This window comes from Anopheles arabiensis, chromosome X (assembly GCF_016920715.1).
Source record: "Anopheles arabiensis isolate DONGOLA chromosome X, AaraD3, whole genome shotgun sequence".
NCBI lineage: Eukaryota > Metazoa > Arthropoda > Insecta > Diptera > Culicidae > Anopheles > Anopheles arabiensis.
This window is the reverse complement of record NC_053519.1, coordinates 4054132-4077613: the sequence shown is the minus strand read 5'-3', so window position 1 is coordinate 4077613 and position 23482 is coordinate 4054132. Positions and strand designations below refer to the sequence as shown.

The 23482-nt window shown below is 44.1% G+C and overlaps 1 protein-coding gene across 5 annotated transcripts in view; it reads left to right on the top strand.

Moving 5' to 3' along the window:
• LOC120905489 (mucin-19) overlaps positions 1-23482 on the top strand; it is a 161462-nt gene that overhangs the window by 122296 nt on the left and 15684 nt on the right. The gene's annotated exons all lie outside the window — the stretch shown is intronic.

Genomic DNA, 23482 nt, shown 5'->3' with positions numbered 1-23482 from the left:
CTCTCTCTCTCTCTCTCTCTCTCTCTCTCTCTCTCTCTCTCTCTCTCTCTCTCTTTCTTGTCCTTGTAGTCAATTTCCAATTAGTTTTATGTTTTGTCTTACGTTTTTTGTGTTCATAACGGTATCATGCAAAATTAAATCCCCCAACCACAAAGTCTGGAGAGAGTCTGGAAAAATGGGAGGGGGTGCGGTTGGTAGAAGGGAGAAGGAGTGAAGGAAGAGAAGGGAGCACACAATCACGTTTTGCGGAGAAGGAGGCAGTGGTGATTATCGTGTAAAGTGTGTGTGTTTTTTTTTGGTTTCTTTATCAGTGTTTTCTGTACATTTCCATTTTCTTTCAACCGATATCTAAATATTTTTAATATGCAGACATACATACATGCCTCAGTAAATGTATCTTATATGTGAATGTGTGTGTGTGTGTGTGCATGTTGTTTGTTCGCAGTGGACCAATTGGTGGCGAGCACGCACACAAACGCGTCGCACTGTAAGCCTTTCGAACCGAACGCGAATACATTTGCAAAACTTACACAGGCATAGAGGAACAATGCTTTTTCATTCTTACACTTAAACTCGCACACAAACACACGCACGCACATTCCCATATGCGTACACATACACATACACATACACATACACATACACATACACATACACATACACATACACATACACATACACATACACATACACATACGCATACACATACACATACACACATACACATACACATACACATACACATACACATACACATACACATACACATACACATACACATACACATACACATACACACACACACACACACACACATACACATACACGATTTGCATAAATCAAATTTCAACCTTATACTAGACATCACCTTTGATCTTGCTCCTTCATCAATTAACTCTCTTGAAGGCACCGATTAAGGAGAAAGAGAAAAGAAAGAGAGAAGAGTGGTAGTAAAAAAAAAACACAAAAAGAAAATAACTATCTTCACACATCGTCCAAGTCACGTCCAGCCCCGTGCTGCGTTTACCTGTTCACTACTGTACTCTGTTTTGCTCTGGCTGTTTACATGTCTCTCGGTGTATATCAGTGTGGTTTTTGTTTTTTTCTCGATGTTTGTGATCTAATTCTCGTTTGCTGTGGCCAGTGTTGGCTGTTGTTGTTGTTTTGTTTCTTTTATTTTCTCTCTTTTCCCCCGTCCTTTTTGGATAACGTGTTTATCATCAAACTGTGTTGCTTTTTATACCGTTATTCTTGTTTCATTTTCTACCCCTCTCCCGCATGACTCTTTTCTATTTTGCGTTACGATTGTCTTTCTCATCATCCACTCATCCACTTACTGATTTTGTTTGTATACTGTGCTGTTTTATTTTATTTCTGTTTTTTTTTTGTCATAACTGAATGTTTTCAGAGCACACACACACATACACCCACAGTGTGAGTGTGTGTGTTGTCTGTAAGCCACTGTTCTGTATGTATGTTGCCGTTTTTACCGTGATTCGTTGTTGTTGTTGTTGTATTTGTGTGGCTTAGTGGTAGTTGTATTGCGGTGTGGGTTCGTTACAGGGTTTTCGCCTTTTCGGGTCGGTTTAGGTTGGATTCGATTGCTCGCACACCCTCGCATACGGGCTCTATGGACACCATCGTTCCTATTTTCAACCCCCACCCACTCACCCACACACGCAAACAAACAAAAGGAGTGCGCAAAAGGAGTGGACGTACTGCGGCTCGAACTTTGACACTTTCTGGGCTCGTCAAACGCTTCTCGAGCCGGCGTTTTCATGCCATCCGAGGACAATCGTGCACTGACAGTGAGGGGAGAGGAAGGGAAAGGTAGCAGCTCGTACACCGTTTCGCTATTTTAGTGTATCGACGAATTGAACGGATCGATTTTGGTGTTTGTGTGTGTGACCTGATGGTTCTTGAGCATGATTCTGTAATTTTTTTCCCCTTATTTTTTTTGGGCATCGTTTGAATATTGCAAACGGTCGGCAACAAAAGCATTTCAGTTCCAGCGCTCCTCGCTGCACACCACCCCAAAAGGAAATCATTCCACATATCTTGCCTGGACTTGTTCCGTCAACCGGTTGTCAATCGTCTGCAACTGCATTTCCGATTTTGAGAGAGAGAAAAAAGCCAACACGCCGCACATGCGTTTGCTGCTGCTCGTGCATACATTCAGGCGCATTTCCGTCGTAACGATGTCGAAGCGGGGAAATTAAATAATAATAAGAAAAGATGGTGACGTTTACCGTCGATGGACAGTTTTCGGCCCGTTGGTTTTGGTCTGGTGGGGGAGGGGGCACAGTCAACATTTATTGATTCATCCGTCCCGTAGCTTCCACGTGATGGAAGTTCGATGTTACGATTGAACGGCTATATTGCCGTACCCCTTCATTATTCCAATCTAATCGTACCCGGATACAACGACACGGATATGATATCCAGCACATGATGTGAACGGTCCTTTGTGCATCGCAGCGTGTCGAAGGCTTTGTAGTGTGTTTGGATATGAACGGAAGAACTCACAACAAGCGCTTAAGAACAAGATTACATCTTTACGGGAAACCATCTTGCCTTGATTGGCGCCAGGCGCAGACAAAGGCAAGGATAGACAATACGAAGAACGAAAAAAAAAAAACAAAATAATACAGAAAAAGTGAAACAAGAACACCAAATCGATCGAACACCACATTGCCCGTTGGTCGGTACGAAATGAAGTGGCTGACGATTCGGTCAGCAGTCAGTCAGTCGCTTTTTCCTCTCATTTTACACAAAAAAAAAAACGATAGTTTTCGACAGCCGCAATCGTGTAAGTCGTCGTCGCCCCTTTTGCCGCTGTCCTCGTCGCCCGAGCACACCTTTGTTCTCGCTGGTGCACTTTAGGGATTTTTGGTTTTTGTTTTAATTCGTTACTGGTGCCCGTCACAAGCTCTGTTCGAACTGAAATGAAGCGCACAAAGAAAGCGACATCACTCTCTAACACACACACACACACACACACACACACACACACACACACACACACACACACACACACACACACACACACACACACACACACACACACACACACACACACACACACACACACACACACACACACACACACACACACACACACACACACACACACACACACACACACACACACACACACACACACACACACACACACACACACACACACACACACACACACACACACACACACACACACACACACACACATACACACACATACACACACACGATTTCAAAGGAAACTGTGTGTGTGTGCTCTAGTGACTTTTGTGATGCCAATTGCCAAACATCTAGCCCCAGGCGGTGGATTGGAGAGCCGTTTTTACCGGTTACATGAAGGTCGTAACAAATCGAACTAAAACGCAAAAGAAGAAACCGAAAAAAACCCCATCACGCAATTGTGTATGTGTGTGTCCTGGCTTACACACACATGCACACAGAGATATGCAAGATCGGTCCCGAATCGGTTGCTATGTATTATGCATCATTTAATTAGTTTTACAAAAGTTTTCCATTTGTCCTGCCATTTCTCTCAGTATGTGTGTGTGTGTGCGTGTTGGTGGTGGTTGGGGCGGAGCCGGGGCAAAAACGCTTAAATATTAATTCACGCTCGTTGCATTTGCACCACCGTGCCACTGCTGTGCTGCCGGTGCAGGAGACACGGCACGCAATATAGCAGGCCACAGTGGATGACAGCGATGCACTTGTTCGCTTTTCCCTTCTCCACCTCCTCCTCCAGCCATCCCATTTGCTGTGGGGATTTTTAGATTTTAGACCAGCGAGGAAGAATGGAGAGGAATTGGCACGAGAGAGTGCCAGCAATGCTAGTCATGTTTGCCGTCACTGATTACACAGCTACACAATAGCGCTTCGATCGATCCCGGGCTTTTCTGGGTATCGTCCGACGCAACTAGGTTCAAGTAGATTGTTGGAAAAATAATTCATAAAGAGCAAAGGCACACACACACACACACACGCACGCAGCGGGTAAAAAGTGTAATCAGCAGGTACGAGGATGTAAAAGCGATCATGGTTACGTCAGTGTGTCCACTCTGAAAGCTCTTGTGAGTTTTTAGCAAATCGAATCGAATTGTAACACCGAAACTTTGACACTTTGGTTTGTTTCGTGTGCGACCATCTGTACCCCGGTACGCAAGCAATAGAATTGCATATTAGAAAGGCAGCTTTGGACGTGTGCAGTCTTGCCTAACCTAAGGCACTGCGAGCTAAATGGAGCTAAACATAATAAAAGAAATTATAATTAAAAAAGATGCATTGCGATGAACGGCGGCTTGCCTACCTTTCAGGCGCACAAAAACTGAGCTACAGCAACAAAAAAAACAACACCATAGCATTGCATAACTTTCGGAGCCAAAAGGAATGGTGCAAGAAGGGAAGAGCTATTTTCGTTCGTTTTTTTTTTTTTTAATGTTCGCTTCTCTTTCGAATGGACCATTGATGGACTGCGGTGGCCCAAAATTATCCCACCAAAGTGGAAAGTGGTGGCAATGGGAAAATATGAAACCCTGTTTTGTCAGCAAGCGCGCCTGACGCGTATGCAATTTGGTTTGCTCAGCATTTTTTTAACACGCGGTCTTTAGATGTGTGTTTAGATAGTGCTCAGCACGCGCTGCTGGACCGAAAATCTTTGTGTGTGTGTGTGTGTCTCGTTGCGTTTTACACCACCCTCACCCACACACACACACACAGTCACGCGACAATGACATTAGCGTCCGTGTGGCGGGCGACAAGCGAGAATGGTTCGTCGTGTCCAGGACCTACCCTAAGCGAAAATCGCATGCACCCTGCTCGAACCAGCCAGCCAGCCGTATACAAACGCACACACACACACATACACACGTCGCGCCGTCGAGCATTACGAAACGATTATATTGTGGGAATGCTGGTAGAAAAAGCAGAAAGGTGACCGCGCGCTGCTCTGTGTGTGTGTGTGTGTGTGTGTGTGTGTGTGTGTGTGTGTGTGTGTGCGTGTGTGTGTGTGTATCGTTTGTCAATCGATACCACCGCGTGTTTGCCAGCATATGTTTCCTTCCCCTTCTCTTTCCCTCTCGCTCTGCTGTTCTACTTACTCCAAACGGTTTTCGGTAGCTTTTCGCATGATAGATTCGATGACAAATGGTTTTCTTTTTTACCTTTTTTTTCTGTTGGTGGGGGCTGCACCCCAGCTGGAGAACGTTCTGCGTGTGTGAGAGTTTTCTTTTTCTATTTCAACACATTTTTGCTTCTATTTTAAAGCAAAACAACAAAAAACCCCACACACAGCCTTGGTTGGAAGTTGGAAAGATTTTTGTTTTTGTTTATTGCTGCCAGAAAACAATCGATAGCAGTTGCATTCCTTCCGTCCAAAATATGCCTCACTACACTCTGGTATGTGTATGTGTGTGTGTGTGTGTGCGTGTCTCACAGTTCAAGCAGAGCGAGAGCAAACGCACCATAGTGTATCGATTTCGAAATGTGCATTCTGCATCCCCTATCCGTCCGTTCGCAGTGTCATCCGTTTGTTGCCCTACATAATGGACTTGTCTGTATCCCCCCCCTCCCCTCCTACCCCTACCCACACACACACACACACCGAGACTGATCCTGCTTCTTCGACCTCTGCCTCTCTTGGCGACACTAACAGGCCGCACAGGTGGTGTGTATACGCCGCGGCCCCCGTCGCCATCGATTCACTTATTACAATTTCTAGCTCCTGGTTATGTTTGCACTATCGGGCTCTTTTGTGTGCGTACGTGTGTGTGTGTGTGTGTGCGCTGTTTCGGATGATGATTTCATTTTCGAGCTGCTGCTGCTGCTGCTGGCGCTCGGTCTTGTAGAGGATTGGGAATGATGGGAAACATGGTGATGGAAGCAAACAATTCTCTAATCGGCTTCTTTCACCTGGTTTCACGCTTTGCCATTCTCTCCTCCTCTCTCTGTCTCTTTCTGTCTCTCTTCAATCATCACACCTTGCACATCAGCCAATGCCACCGTATTTGAGTGCGCTTGATTGTAGTCTTTTACATTTTCATTGCTACACAACACAGCCAACCACTTGCCCCGCTCACACACACTCTTCCCCACAGCCACTCGGTGAACTTTTACAATACACACTGATAGAGTACTGGCTAGAGTAGTGTATATTTTCCGTTTCCAGTGTGTGTGTGTGTGTGTGTGTGTATGTACGTTCGAATCGAGCTTAACCTGTTTTCCACTTTTTATTTTGGCACTGGTTTGGCGGCCTCTTACCCTCTCTCTCTCTCTCTCTTTGTGTGTGAGTGTGCTGTATGACCTCATATTCTGATATGTGTCCGTTAGAATTTTCTGCCTCCCCCCCCCCCCCCCTTCTTCCTCCAACCCATCAGGTGCACACAAAAACACGCAGCTCATCACGCAGCTTGGCCGACCGACGACGACCGAATTACGTGACCACCAGACCAGACGGGACGGATCGATATAATACAAACCCGCCTCCCTTACCCCAATCTTTTCGCTCTCTAACGCTCTCTCCACACTGTCCCTTCGTGCTCGACAATGAATGGTGTTTGACGTTTTGTCTTCTTATTTGCATTCTCGTCTGCCATTCGCTGCAGCAGCATGTGCAAAAAAAGGGGGGGGGGAGGTGGTGGGTTGGCGATGGGGAAGAAATGTTGCGGGTGAATAATGTGGCAGCCTATGATTCATCGCACAAGGAGAGGGGTTACATTTGCGTTAACAAAAGAGTCCCAAATGCACACACACACACACACACACACACACACACACACACACACACACACACACACACACACACACACACACACACACACACACACACACACACACACACACACACACACACACACACACACACACACACACACACACACACACACGCACAATGCCAGGTGACAAGCTAAGCATTTAAGCGTCCCTTTGGCTGGGGTAAACGCAAAATGAGGACAGCCGGTGGTGTATATTTTTGCCCTTTTTTTTCTTTCCCTTCCTTTCCTCTTCCACCTTTTTTTTATCTTGCTCTATCTTCTTCGTCCTTTGCTTTTTGGTTGGATGTTTGCAAAATTTGGATCACTGATGATGGTGTCTGTGTGTGCGTGTGTACGATCGCGCGCACTTTTTGTTGTTGCATGCTTTTTATTTACAAACAAAAAACTGAAACACACCAGGCGTCTCCATGAGCTAACCAGCAACGACCGGGCGCCTCCATTTACTGTCGCGGGCGGCTTGCTTAGACAAACAAATAAGCCTAAATAACCAACCGGCGGGTTTGCACTTCACCTCCGCTCCAGCCGTCTCTCGGCAAGGGGATGGGAGCGTTTTTCCTTTCGTCTTATTTTCCGTGGAAAACTGTTCGTCGCGTTCTCGCCGTCTGTCTCTCTGTTTCTCGTTGTTATGTGTTTTTTTTTTGTGGTTTGTTTTTGTTTTTGTATTGTTGTATTAGTACATATTTACGTTTTCTCGATGTGCGATTGTTCGTGTATGTGTGTGTGTGTACATAGTTCTCTCACTCTTTCTCACTCTCTATTCTTCTCGATGTGTTTACTTCTCGATGTGTGGTTTATCTTGTTTCTCGATGTGTAAGTGTTGTTCTTTGCTCACAAAGCGAATTTCGTGTGTGTGTGTGTGTGTCTGCGCGTGTGTGAATTTCGTTTCATTCCGCCTGTCTGTACCTAAATTGCCTGTGGTTTTGTGTGTGTGTGTATTATTTGTTTTGTTTTTCATATCTCATTTTTTGTTGTGCTGTCAGTGTAGAGAATTTCTTTGTTACTTAAATTTAAATTTAATGTTTTTTTCCGGCAATTGGCTTGTATTCAATTTTTTTTTGTATTATGGTTTTTCTTTGGTTTACTTATAAGAATTTTTTTTCTCTTTACTTTATGTTGTTCAAATTATTTCGTTGCTGCATCCCCTCGTCTAGCCCATAGTGTGACCTTTGTATTTTTGTTTCGTTTCCTTCCTTTCATTTTGCGGCTTGATATAACGTGTTGGTTTGCTATATGTAGCAAAAAAAAATGACAAAGGCACGTCACAATCAAGTTGTATTTCTGTTTTCCCATTTTTGTTTGTTTGTTTATGTTATTTCCTTTCTTTTACTTAGTTACTTTTACTGCGTTTTCAGTTTCATATTGATTAATTGTCAAGAAGTTGATCTACGTTTTTTGAACATGGCTGTGCTAAATATATTTATTATATATATATAGATTATCAATACCAACTACAAACAACAACAAAAAAAAACAACCTTTCGGACTTCAAAAACAGAAAATTAAAATACACCAAAAAAAATACTTTACACCTAAACAAACCCCATATCAAATGCTAAATTAAAATCAAAATTCTGTTTACACGTGTTCACTCTTAGTAATTGTGTATGTTTCGTTTTATTTACTGCGCATTTTTGAACTCTTATCTATATAAATATTGTCACTATTTCTCTAATATAACACATTGGCTGTTGGATCACTTTTCTGTTTCGGTTTTTTTCTGTATTCGAATCGTTCAAATTTTTAATATCAATATGTAAATATATAGAGACCGTGCTGCTATATATTTAAATATGCATTGTTTTCGTTTCGTTTCACCATAAAAGTTTCGTTCAACACTGATTGGAAACTGCTTCGACGCGTTACAATTTTTATTTTCCAATAGAGTAACATGACTGTTGTTATCCTGTGTGTTTCGTTTCCATTCTTGTATTATTATTATTATTATTTTCGTTGCAAAAGTAATTATATCTTTAGAGTACTGCAAATAGTACTCAATATTTAAAAAAAAATAAGACACACACGCATATGTATAATGTTATTACCGAACGCATCAAACCTTTTTTATGTTGTGTTTTCTTTCTCTATTCATTTGGAAAAATCATTATTTTTTTCTGTGTACATAATTCGAGCCATTTTGGTTTTTGTTTTAGTGCCTTTTATCAAACGTGTCTGGTATGCCGGTGTTGTTTTACCGACAAAGCTTTAGTTGCAGTAACAAAATTTAAAAAAATACATTTCACCGGTACCGTTGAACATCATATCGAAACGCGCTGTGTTCAAACAATCGACACAAAACAAAATTATGATTAAAATAAATTGCACCAAAAAACTGGGGATCAAGTTGAATTAAAAACGGGCGAAAGGAGAGAGAGGCGATAGGAAAACAAGCACTATCCAGGTGTGCATTGGCCGATTTCCAGTCGAGTGATGTGTAACAGAATGTAAAGAAATATAGCCGTTTCCCTATCGCGCCTCACAGCTCGCAAAATTGCCTGGGTTACAATTCATACGATTAGTCATTTTTTTTTGTTTTTTTTTTTTAGTAAATTACTCCTATTTTTTACATTTTTCTTTTCCATTTTCAAAAGCACAACCACCACCACAAGGTCGGTGCGTGTGTGTATGTGTGTGTTACATATTTGCAACTAATTCGAATTGGTCAATAAAATCAGTCAACATTACCACCAGTCAATCACGTAAATGATACCCTAAAAACGAAAATGAACAAATAGCCTGTTCATCTATGTATAAGTGTCACAGGAACCAAAAACCCCAAATCGGCATATATTATGTTACTATACCAAAGGGCAAACCTCTGTCAAACTCTGTCAAAAGCGTAACACCAGCTCTTGAAGCTCTCAGAGCCTCCCCGACGTCGACGGCACCAACCACACCCGACGGCTTTACTGTTGCGCCCGACCGACCGAGAGGGAGAGAGAAAGAGAACAGGCAGTGCGGCATAGCGAAGCAAAGCTTGCAGCAGATGAAAGATGGTCAAATTAAAGACACAGAAAGGCAACAAGGAAATCAGAGAAAAAAAAAGATATACTAAGGACTTTTGTGGGTCTTTTCGGGCTCCACAAAAGCAGATACAGAAAGGCACCAGAGCCTGCTTAAGGGTAGAGAAACAGGAAGGGTTAAGATGAAGCTAGAGAAAGCCATAACAAAACTATAAAATTCAAACCAAAAACAAAAAAAAAAACAAAAACCAAATTGTTAAAAGGTACACCACAAAGAAAGGAAACGAACGACGAAAACGAAAAACAAACCTCGAAATAGCACATAACTTGTCGATATATATATAAACGATACATTTTAAAACGAAAGCAACCAGACAAAAATCGAATTTCAACTTCTTGTCAATCGTCAAAATATATATGAAAAAAAAAAATCACACATTACACTGGTTACACACAAAAAAAAACAACAATAGTCTAACTCCAATGATAGCTAAAGCATTCCTCTAAACACGATAACCAACTCACACGATCCTGCTCACAACACCCAATACACACAAAAACACATACAATAACCACAATAATTCGTAGAGTAATCAAATGAAGCCTTCTAGCCACAAAAATAACTAAAAAGAGAGAAAAAGAGAGAGAGCGAGATGCAATAAGACACGAACCTCCTCTTTTCACCTTGATCATGTTTAATTTGAATGGCAAATTGTTTCACCACACTCTCCACTGGCGTGTTCCCCGTCCCATCATCAGGGTTTCGCTTGTTGTCTTATTTTTTCCCACTACTCCCAACCCCTCCCCCCCCCCTTCAATCCACCACACTTTCTTATCTGTTTAACTTTCCGCTCGCTCTCTCACCCTTCCTCCACTCCCTGTGCGCGCGTGTGTGTGTGTGTTTGTACGTGTGTGTGCGTGTGTATGGGGATATGAATGTGTAGTTATCCTGAAGGTATCCCCCCCAGCAGGCCCTTGCTCGCTCGATTGAAGGATTAACAACTTGCACAACAACAACAACATCAATAACAATTACTTTTTGCGATTCTGCTTTGTGTTGGACATGATTCAAACTCATCTTTAAACAATCACTTCGCGCACACGCGTTTTCCCCCAAAGACTTGAACTAGGCGACGAACCTCTTTTTCCTTTCGCGTCCTGTATTTTGGGCAGGATTAGTTGCATTTCTATCAGTCTGTCTCTATCATCTGTTCTCTTGTTCACTCTCTCACATTTCTCGCAATTGATACTCCCCCCCCCCACCACTCGCGTTTTTGCTCTTACTTCTATTGTTTCAGCTTTTTTGTCAGTCAGGAAAAAGAAAAAAGGATTTTCTGCTAAAGAATCGTTTGTTTGAACAGCTGCTCCAGTCCAACAGCAGTCCATTGATCGTTTTCGCGTTTTATGTGGCCCTATTCCGCCTCCTTTTTACCACTTTCTATATCGTAGTTTGTTTCCGCCCATCGCTTTGTTGTTCCATTTCATTGCAACGGTCAAAGGTTTATGTAAAAAAAAAAAACAAAAACTATTCTTTTGATAACTTACCTCATTCGAGTTTCAAGTGTTGTAAGCGATGCTTCAACAAATAAACGATCGTTTAACCTATATTATCCACATTTTAGTTGTAATGGAAGATTGTCATTGGTGTATGATAGGCGTCGCTCAGCTATAGAGTTCAATATTTGAAAAATAATCGAAACAAATAGGTTTAACTCTTCATTTTAACAACAAAACTGTCACTTAATATGTCTTCTCTGCCCTGCCGGTTTGCGTCTTGTGTGCTATTCCCTTATTCAGTGTATTGGATGAATTGAACCTTTCCCTCTCCTCTCATTTGGACGATTTCATAGATTTCATCAAACAATATTTTTGGGTTTTCCATCCTCTTTCTATCCTGAATCCTGAAAACGGTCTGAAATGCATGAGACAGAGGGGAAGAGTGCATTTTGCTGCCATTAACTCCTCCATCAGCACATACATATACATACACACGTATCAAAATATTTTTCTATCATCATCATCATCATCATCATCCACACAGCATCGGTTTAGTTGGGCGCTCATACTTCCATTGTTTATTGTTATAATTATTATATGTTGCCTCATACGAATTACAACATTTCTACTCAAACGCCACGTTCCTCCCACGCTTCACCCGAAGATTGGTTTGGTCACCTTCGCACGCTTCCACACTTCCCCGTTTCATCTTGATCCTGGTGTGGTTTTGCTCCTCCAGTAATGCAATCGGTTCGAACGGGTTCGTTGTCTATGTGAGTGCGTGTGTTTGTGTGTGTGTGTGAATGGTCGTCTCGCTGTAGTCTTGTCGCCTGGAAAAGACAAAACGCTGTTAAAGGTCATTTGCTTCCGCCAAAAGAAGGGGCTTGATAGTAAAATAGTAACGTTTTTCACCATTTCATGCGCTGTTTGTATAATGACGGCCTTCTCTTTACATTTCTCTATCTCTTTCTCTCTTTCTCTTTCACAAACTTATTCTATTGCTCCCTTTCCTAACGTTCTTCTTTTGTTGTTCGACGCTCGAAATGTTTTTTTTATTCTTTTCTTGCTGGTACTCAGTTATACACCAATACACAAAAACAACGTATACGTCATTAGACAGACACACACTTAGACACACACACACACACACACACACACACACACACACACACACACACACACACACACACACACACACACACACACACACACACACACACACACACATACAAATACACACACATACACACACATACACATACACATACACATACACATACACATACACATACACATACACATACACATACACATACACATACACATACACATACACATACACATACACATACACATACACATACACATACACATACACATACACATACACATACACATACACACACACACACACGTACACATACACACACACACACACACACACACACGTACACACACACACACACACACACACACACACACACACACACACACACATTCCCTGTTGCCCGTCATACATGTGAATGTGAAACTCCTTCCCCCCCCCTCCCTCAGCCCCAATTATGTTTGTGTTTGGAAAAGGTCTTTTGAAAACTCCTTTGACTGCTAAGTTTGCAACGCTTGAAACCCAAAAACAAAATAAAACAAATCATTATCCTTTGAAAGATTTCAAGCGAGAAAAAGAAACAGAGACGAGAAACGCGTCACGTAACCGTTACTAGTGGCGTTACTTTCAATCAATAGCGTTACACCTTTAAACATACGTACACGAAACTGCCAAACACGTCGTTTTTATGGGAATGCATAGAAGAAAGACTTGCACACACACACACACACATACTCATACACAAACAATCCCACCTGCTCTCCCACTCACACACTCATAACACGCGTAACGTTGACACGAAAAACGAGAAGTTGACATTTCCGATTTTTGTTTGGTTCTTCCCTACAGGAAGCGTCGGAAGGGCTGCATGGAAGCGTTAGTGGTGGTGTTGGTGGTGTTGGTGTCGGCGGCAGTGGCACGACCGGCGGTGTGAGTGCTAGTGGCCATGGCAGTGCGAACAGTGCGGGCAGCGGCGGCAGTGGCAGCAGCAGTGGCGGCATCCTCGGGCTCTGTACCACCGCGCACCACGGGAGCGGTGACGCCCACAGTGGACGCAGGTCGGCGGGAGGCAGTGTGGGCAGTGGTGGGGGCGGTGGCGGCGGCACCAGTGGGAGGGAAAGCTCCGGTCCGGCCACTGCGACGTCGGGCGGCAGTGGGTCGGCGGCCCCGACAGCCTCGGGGAGAAGTAGTAGTGGTGGTGGAAGTGGCGGTGGCGGTGGCGGCGGTTTGCTAGCCGACCATCCCTCCCATCCGCACCACCATCATCATCACCATGCGCACCCGCACCAGTCGGCGGGAGGGGGCGGTGGCGGTGGCGGCGGAGCGACGGGGGGCAGTGCTGGGGCGGCGGCGGCCGTGGCGGTGGCGGCGGCGGCACAGGTATGCGGCCGTTTCACAACCAGAACAAGCTGACCCGCCACATCCTCTCCCACTCGCTCGAGTCGCTCAAGTTCCGGGAGGCGACGCACCTGCTCCATCCGCACCTCGCCCTGCGGCACGAGCTGACGCAGGTGGCGCTCGCCGCCCAGCAGGCCCAGTCGACGTCGCCGTCGCAGCTGCCGTCGCCCCACTACGGCCACCATCGGGGCAGTGGGGTGGGGGGCGGGCCGACGCTCGAGCAGATGCTCGATCCGGCGGAAGCGATGGCCGAGCTGGAGCTGGCGGCCGTGCTCGCGTCCCAGTCGGGCGGCCTCGGCCTCGGCCCGGTGGGCGGCGTCAATCCGCTCGCGGGCGGCGGTGGCGGCGGCGGCGGCGGTGCCGGCGGGCTCGGCCCCGACCAGGGCGGCAACAGCGTGGTGCTGTGCAAGTTCTGCGGCAAGAGCTTCCCGGACGTGACGTCGCTGATCACGCACCTGCCGGTGCACACGGGCGACCGGCCGTTCAAGTGCGAGTTCTGCGGCAAGGCGTTCAAGCTGCGGCACCACATGAAGGACCACTGCCGAGTGCACACAGGTAAGGCTATTGTCGGCTCGTCTTTCCCCATCGATTAGCTTTCTCACCCTTTACTCTCACCTTCCTGCTTTCGCACACAGGCGAGCGGCCGTTTCGGTGCGGCATGTGCGGCAAGACGTTCTCGCGCTCGACCATACTGAAGGCGCACGAGAAGACGCACTATCCAAAGTACGCGCGAAAGTTCCTGGCGTCCCCACCGCCGATCGACGGGAAGGACGATTCGCCCCAATAGTGCGACGATTTGCATCTGCTGAACTTTCTCCTCCTGTACAACCTGCAGCAGCAGCAGCAACAGCAGCAGCAGCAATTGCAGCTGCAACAACAGCAACAAGCGCTGTTTCAACAACACTCGCGTCAGCAGCAGCAGGCACAGCGTAATCAGCAACTGAGTGATCACAGCACTCACTACCAGCAACAGACCCATCCCCATCGGCAGCAGCAGCAGCAGCAGCAACAGTTGCTGATGCACCAACACAGCAGTGACGCATATCCGCTGCTGCTGCAAGAGATGATGCATCGGCATCAGCAGCAGCAGCAGCTCGAGCAGCATCAGCAACTGCAGCAACAGCTGCAGCAGCAGCACCAGCAACCGCAACAGCAGCAGCATCATCAGTTACTACCGGCAGCAACCACAGAGGACCAACAGCAAGGGCGGGCGAAGAAGAAACCGCACCCGCCGGGCATCGGAAACCTATTCGGCTTCACGTAGAGGCGGCCTGCCCGTTTTGAAGTGTTGACAAAACAATATAACAAAACCCTCCCAAGAAGCCCCCAGCAACAAACAACAAACAGCAGCAGCAGCAACAGCAAACAACCACAAAAAAAAACATACCTTCGCTTTACCTCGACATATAGTAATGGCAAAATAGCAACAACAAAAAAACAAAACATTAAACAAACTCAAAGCGCAAACAAAAGAAAACAAACAGAAACACACAATCTCTCTCCCTTCCCGCGGGGAAGCAACGAAACAAAAACAAAACAAACTGCAGGATTATATTTGCAAACAACAAGTAAAACAAAACAAAAAACCACACGGCTGTGACAGGACGAGAAAGAGCAGCAGACGCAAACGGGAACTCAGCGGAATTAAATCTAATTATGTGTACATTGTGTGTATAGTCAAAATGCAGAACCGTGAGAGCGAGCGAGAGAGACAGAGAGAGGGATGAGCACACGCGAAGTTGAAGGGATCAACTTTGGCTCACTCCTTCTTCTCCTCCTCCTTCTCATCCAATGAAAACGAACACGCGGTGTGCGCCGGATGTGTACGCAGAGCCTCCCCCAACCCGCCCGTTCAGGGGAAGCGACCACACTCTTATCGACGAAGCTTACAGAAGCTATAGTAATCAAGTACCGTAGCAAGTAGGGAGATATATAGATTTATATACATATTATATATATATATTATATATATTCCAAACCAGCAACCACAAAACTCAGCAGCGCCCCCACTAGGAGGTGGTGGTGGTGGAGGAAGGAAAACGCACCTTCTCCGTGCAGATTGAGCGACGTGTTTGTGGGCGGCAAATTGGATCCGCACCACCACACTACGCTACACACGATCGCAATGGGCGGTGGGATGGACCCCCCCCCCCCATCTCGCTGCAACTCATCTTCGACACTACATACACACCCCTCCATTAGTGCGACGCCGCTGTGAAACAATTATCGTTTTAAACCCCTTTTAATTTAGTTCCCGCGCACGCACCGTGCGAATTTTAGTTTCTATCTAGTGATAAACAAGCGACAGTGGAAATAGCGAGAGCGAAAGTGTGTGTGTGTGTGTGTGAGAGAGAGAGAGAGAGAAAGCGAGAAAAAAAAGAGAAATTTGTGGTACGCGCCTGCATCTAGCGTGCTTTAAACAAAAGACATCGTCGCAACAGCAGGTCGTGGCAGCAGACGGGAAACCCTGTTTTTATATTTTCTTCCTAGAAGTTGGGAAAGATTTTTTTTTTGGAAGTGTGTATGTGTGAGTGTGAGAGAGACGATGCTGGAGGGAAAACATGTGCCAGCACATGTGTTGGGGGTGATTTTTTTTTTAATTTCAAATCCACCTCTCTCTCTATTTGTGTCTGTGTTCTCTATGTGTTGCACAGGAAGGGAAATTTAACCTACACACACACACACACACATACACATATACACCAACACTCACGAGAGCACCACACACACATATATATAGATACCCAGAAAGGAGGAGGAAACAGAAAATGGCGTACAAATGGGAGCAAAACGCGCTAAAAATGGAGCAAGTGTTACATTCGTTCTTTTGTATCATTTTTTTTTTTTTGCTTTGTTGACAATAGTTCACAGTAACCTCTATATCCAACGGAACGGCTGAGGTTGAGAGAAAGAGAGAGTGAGAGAGAGAGAAAGTGAAAAAACGCTGAATAGGGAAGTGTGAATGTCTTTTCTCTTCTTTTTTTTTTGGCGTAACGAGCTACGCGATCACGACGCTGGCCTCCTATACGGCCTTGCAAACAGGGCCAGCATCCTCTGCTTCCCTCACCCCCTTCTCCCCTTCTCATATCATTCACACCAGCTTCTTTTGTAATAGTAATCGAGACAAAAGAAATCGGTGATCTTATTTAATATTTTAATTTTTCGACATTAACTGAATTGTTTTTGGTTTTTTTCCCCTCAACTCTCTTGTTTTATTTTTGTGTCTTCAATAGTGGAGCCGTGGTTCAGAGCAACACTCACACACGCACACTTGACACCAACTGTTTCAGTTTGTTCGTTTGCTTTTGCTCGCTCTCCTTCGCCCTCTACCCGTTTCCTTTGAAATGGTTTGGATTTATTTATTTTACATTTTCTTTGGTTTTGCTTACCGCCATTATCTATTTGCGAATCCTTCGATTCATTTTCCACCCTCTCCCTTTCTCGATGGTTAAATGTGGTGTGTACCACTTACTCTCGCGGAAGAAAAACAAAACACGCTGTCTCCCTTTCTAAAGGAAAAAGATGGAGGAGATAATGCAAAATTAGGCAAAAAAAACGATTTAACATTTTCCGGAAAGTGTGTGCGTTTGTGTGTGGCATACTTTACATACTTTTTACTTCAGCTATAGTAGGTAAGCTCTTTGGGTAGCCATTTCATGTTTAGGTTAGCGTCTTTTTTTCGGATAAGAAACACACACACACACACACGCGGCTCAGACTCAATCGCGGCAAAATCGTGCTTGTTGGTGCGCAAGAAGAGCGTTGTGTGGCAAAAAAAAAACACGGAAACCAAATTAAATGCTATTAATTTAGTGCGGTAAGGGGGAACAGAGTTCGGCTGACGCTCAAAAAAAAAAAAGAAGCAAAGCGAAAAGCAAAAACAACTCCACAATTTTTGGCAAACGTTATGTGATGATTGTAGTTCAAATTTTTCAAAATTCAAAATTATTTGTTTTCTTCGTTTTTAGCTAATTTTAAGGCCTGTTTTGCAAACACACAAGAAGAATGGCATTCTTTAGTTTAGTAGTATTAATTAACCGCCCAAACACAAAGCTCGGAAATGCGCGATAAAGTTGACAACAACAACAAAAACAACCTTTTGTTTGGCACATTGCAACAAAAAAGAAAAGGACAGCAATGCCGCGCCACCAAGTGACGAACCCCACCCTGTGGGTTTTTTTCCCCCCCGTGGCTTTCTGTGGGTGTTGCAAAGGAGGCGATGGTGGGGAAAATGTTGTGTCAACCATCTCAACCATCTGTGAAAAAGAAAACGAGAGTGTCGCGCATATATCAAAATTCAAAAATATTCACTCTAAATTAAACACCGATTAAATTTAATGGAACACCACCGGTGGGGGTGGGTGGTTAAGCGATAAAAAAAACACACACACTCGTTTCGGTAACTATTGGCTGTGATTTGGATCAGAAATAATGCACACACTAACACACACCCACACAAGCAAACAAATTTTTAGGCGAAACGTTAAGAAATTGTATTAAGAGTTTTCTACCGCAGCGTCCGGAACAGGATGGGGGTAGAAAGCGCGTAACAGGACACCGTTAGTTTAAGTATGAAATGTTCATTTTCGGTTTTTCGGTTTTCGGCCAGCACCACTTGCTTGACGAGAGCAGCAAAAGACATTCGTTTAGGTAATGCGAGAAGAAAACAAACAAACAAAAACACACACAAACACGGAAAGGAAACGAAACTTCAAAATTTACCAAAAAAAAAAAATATTATATATCTGTCTCTTCAACTCTTTGGCCGGTCTCTCTTCCTCCGGTCTCCGTTCCTTCCACGCTGGGGGGGGAGGGCGAGATGCGGTTGGAAAAGCGGCGGCAGCAGCAGTTAAATTCCAACTAGATTTTGAGAGAGAGAGACATTGCAAAGGAGAGCTAAATTTTTAAACCCAAATCAAACCAAATTTACAAATCGCAAATTTCGATACGCTTTTTTTTGGCTTTACTATATTGGATAATTAGGCGAGAGGGGGAGGCAAAATTTTTTGGTAACAAAACGAAAAAGGAGAGAAGAAAAAAGAAACAAAATATGAAACTCATTGGATCTCAGTATGAATAACGGCATGTGATCAGTTTTGTTTTTCTTTTGAAAACGAAGATATTAAGCAGTATCGTAGACATTTTCATAAGGAGGCGGGGCGTGTATTTAGGCATAAAGGAAACATACGAACTAAATTCTAAATTTAAAATTTGCGGTCAAATTTGTATCTTACCAGTTAATCGTTTTTATTTTTTTGTTTTTATTTTGGAAATACTTCTTTTGGGCGTCAAAACACACTCTCAAACGTGGGAATTTATGGCGTGGTTGAGTAAGCAAATTGATAGGAGTGAAGAGGAGTGAATTAAAAAGAGAGAGAGAGAGAGAGAGAGAGAGAGAGAGAGAGAGAGACATATATACTAAACACACCAATTGTGATTCTTTCGGCCATATTTTAAAAACGTTTTCGTTTTCTTAGTCAAAATTTGTTAAGGGATAAAAAAAATGATACCAAATTATGAACGGGGTGCGGGAACGTCCCCGCCCCCCGGGCGGCAACCCCAAATGTGATCCTCAAGCAAGTGATTCAAAATTGTAGCGCGCTCGCGCACACGTGTGTCCTGTTATTTGGGTAATAAGAAAGTTTGTAGTGAGCGGCGGTACGTTAGCGTTTAATTATTATTATTATTTTTTCGCTCGTTTGTATGCATACATTGTGCCACGACGTGTCGTGATGTGTAGCGCGCGCACGCTCGCGTTTTTTTTTTTGTTTTTATTTCTAAGCTAAATTTACGCACCTACTACTATCAGGTCAGGATTTTCGGATAGCGCAACGTTTCTTCTTTCTAGCATTTAAGTCTTGTGTAATGTACGGTAGAGTGGGAGAGAGAACCAGCAATGAACTGGCACGAAGCGGCTGCGTGATTTGCAGTGGCAAACGAAGAATTTCCTTCCACACACACACACACACACGCACACACTCCCATACATACTACTACATGCAAGGGATCAAAATTGATTCTCCTTCACTTTTTTGCGGCTTTCGGTTACAAATGGCGTGTAGGATGCTTTTCTGGTTTCTGTTTATTTTTTTACATTTTATTCTATTATTAAACAATCATATTTAAGGGAAAAAAACAAATAAATGTACGTTTGGCACATACACATACACACACACACACACACACACACACACACACACACACACACACACACACACACACACACACACACACACACACACACACACACACACACACACACACACACACACACACGAACGAATGTGCGTGTTCGCTTTACTTTAAGGAAGATGATCAGATCATCGGCGATGATCAGTTGTGGCGTGTTGGTGCGTGACAGGGTGCAGGCTCGCGTTGTGGAACGGCAAACCATGCCAAGGCTATGGACGCCATGGACGCCTTGTCCTTGAGGCTTCTTTTTGTGCGCAAAAGAGAAAGAGAGAGAGAGAGAGAGACCGCGCAACACAGAGGGAAACCGTTCAATTGTTTACCAATTTGTTCTAACGGCTCTGCGCTTTAAGAGGATTGTGTTACGCCCAAGTGCGTGTTGAAACAAAAGTTTTAACTAACCAGCAAGTGCTAGACAGCCCGGTAGGGTAGTGGTAGGTAGTCGGTAGGCAATTAGGTGTAGTAGTTGCTAGTGTACTCTAGCAGGTAGGTAAAAACCCACTAGCAGCAGTTGTAGACATTAGGCACTGGTGGTGCGCGCGCACTCTGTGTTTACGCGCAAATATGATTCGGTTCGGTCAGTTAACAGACCACCACCCCGTTTTCCCTCCGCTTCCGCAAAGTAAGCAGGTACACACACACACACACATACAAAAGTACACACGTACTACTACTACACAGACACTCTGTTAGAGGGGACGATGGTTTTTGAGCGCACTCACGGGGCGCCACTCACACACACACACTCTCTGTTGTGTAGTAAAATTACTTAGTCGTTTAAGTAGTATAGGCTTTGACAGTGAAGAGATAAAGAAAGCAAGAGAGAGAGAAAGCACGCGAGAGGGAGAAAGAGAGAGAGAGAGAGAAATATCGCGTACATTCCAGCGCAGACACAGAGAGAGAGATCATGATGAATGATGCAAAACAACCGTTAATTTGCGTGCAGATATGTTTTCTTTTAACACACACACACACACACACACACACACACACACACACACACACACACACACACACACACACACAGACAGATATGTATACACACCCACCATACATGCGGACACAGAGGTTGGTTGGGTTTTTAATTGCTTGAAGGCTGCCCTCGTCAGCAGCCATCATCAAATCAACCCTTGTTTGTTTGTTTTTTTTTTCAACCCCGGAGGGAGATCGGTATTACCCACCGATCCACCCCCGCGGTGTATCACTCCAAGAAGTGTCAAACACCCCCAAACACACACACACCCACACACATACAACAACAACAAAAACACATATCAACCAGCAAGATATTGTCGTATGGTGGGTGTGTTGTGTGCTTAGGCCGCAACCTTAACCTAACCATGAGTTAACGCTGCACAAATTGGGCAAAAAAGAAGAATCCACTGTGAGGGAAAAGCAGGGTTTCTTGGCACAGCAGAATCTATCAATGAGCCAAACATAAAAGAAAGCGAAATTTTAATGAGCAAAGCAGGGCAGCTAGTTTGAATTGGTTTTGTCAAACACACAAGATTTGGAGATACACACACACACACACACATACACCCACACATACACAAAGAACACGGGGAAACAGGGAAGGAGATGCGAGTGCAAAACAGCTAGGAGCGATTAGCTCTCGCACATATACATATTTAATTGTGACCGTATATACATGTATGTGTATCTTTACCATAGCGCAAAGTTCCTCTTTTGTTTGTTAAGAACAAAGCTACTGTTATCTAGCCTACTTATAAACATATACATTATGCGTTTGAACTTATTTCAATCTGTTTTTAATAATCGTTTATTTCCAACTCCTACTCCCTCCCCCACACACACACAACTACCAGAGCAAAGCAATACTAGTTTACTTACAGCACACACACACACACATAGAGGGGCTTTAACGAATCGACTTTTTCCCCCCTCACGTTGCAAATATTTTTCCACCAACCTTCCCCCCCCCCCGCCCGTCTCTTCCCAACTGCAATACCTTTGCCCCGCGTGCAGGAAGATTACAGTTGTAATATTTATTTTTTAATATATACATACATACATACATACATACATACACATATATTTACACGCTAATTTTGTGGGACTCAGAGAGAGAGAGAGAGAAAGAAAAGAGAGAGAGAGAGAAAAGAAAGAGAGAGAGAGAAAGAGAAAGAGAGAGATAGAGATAGAGATAGAGAGAGAGAGAGAGAGAGAGAAAGCATGAAACGAGCGACCACATTTTTTGTTACTAAGCAAGAATGGCCCCAGGCCGGTGAAAGGAGTTGCCTCATCCTTTAAAAATGCGCTGGGAGGATCAATGGAACGCACGCACACTACAGCAGAGAAGCAAACGGGAAGCAAAACAAGCACGCACACTTACACATTCAATACACTTCCCTGGCTACCCAAAAGAAAATGGCTTCTTTCTTCATCACTCCTCTCACCACCCCTCTTCCACTGCGCTCGATCAGCGTGCGTCAGCGTGGAATTTAGCGAAACGGCTTCGCTTTTCTTTAAATGTAAAAAAAACCCGATTTTTTTTGTTTTAAATTTTGATGTTTTCAAATGTACCCGCGCCGTACCCTGCCAGCATTTCTTCCTTCCGACATTTTCAAGGGATTGGAGAAAAAGGCATACCAAGACCGGACGGACTTAGATACGTAGGAGGAAGGTGCGCGGTTAATCGAGGCAGTTTTGGCAAATTTTACCAGTTTGCAGGCAAAAATAATATCATCCAGAAAAGTACATACACACACACACATACATGCGCCCTTGTAATTAATTTTAATGATGAAAAGGAAATAATAAACGCACCTTGGCACACAAACAGACAACATCGCCCGAAGCGCATTAACAGGGTGTGCAGTTGGGTTTTAAAATCTCACCTAAACAAAGGCTAACGACCTTTGCCGAACCGAGGGGAGTATTTGGCCGATTGTTGTTTTGAAAAGCAATCTCCCGATGGGTTTTTTGGGGCATTTTTGGGGCTTAGAGCCGCAGCACTGTGAATTTATTAACAAGTTTTAGCTGTGAATTGGGCCTCAACGTTCCCCGCTTTGAGGCTCTCGTGTTTGCCTTCTCCAGGTTTTGTTACCCACACATCTGTTGCACCACAAAGAACAAGAAGAGGCTTTCGTGTTTTTTTTTTTAAAGCAATAACACTTTTTACCTACCTTATAACTTATTTTCAATCAAACTTACCGGTTAGGATCGTTTGTAAATTCAGCATGGAATGTCGTGTGTACAAAAACTTGATGCAGTTGGGGCAGCAAAGAGACAGACCCGACCATTTCTTTCATGAAAAGCCCCACACACACACACATACACTCAAACATACAAGCGCGAAATAAAACATTTCAGACGAAAACGTCTTATTCAGCCACTCAAAATAATTAACACAAAAAAACTGAATACAAGTGGAAGAGGCCGGCCACACCAAAAATTACTCTCCCACAAAAGGGGAGGGCATGTAGCGAACATGTAGTCCATCAAAAACATTAAACCAGTTACCGTGCATATGGACGGGGAGGAGCGGTTAGAAGATTCGTTTGCATGTGATTTTGCAACATGTA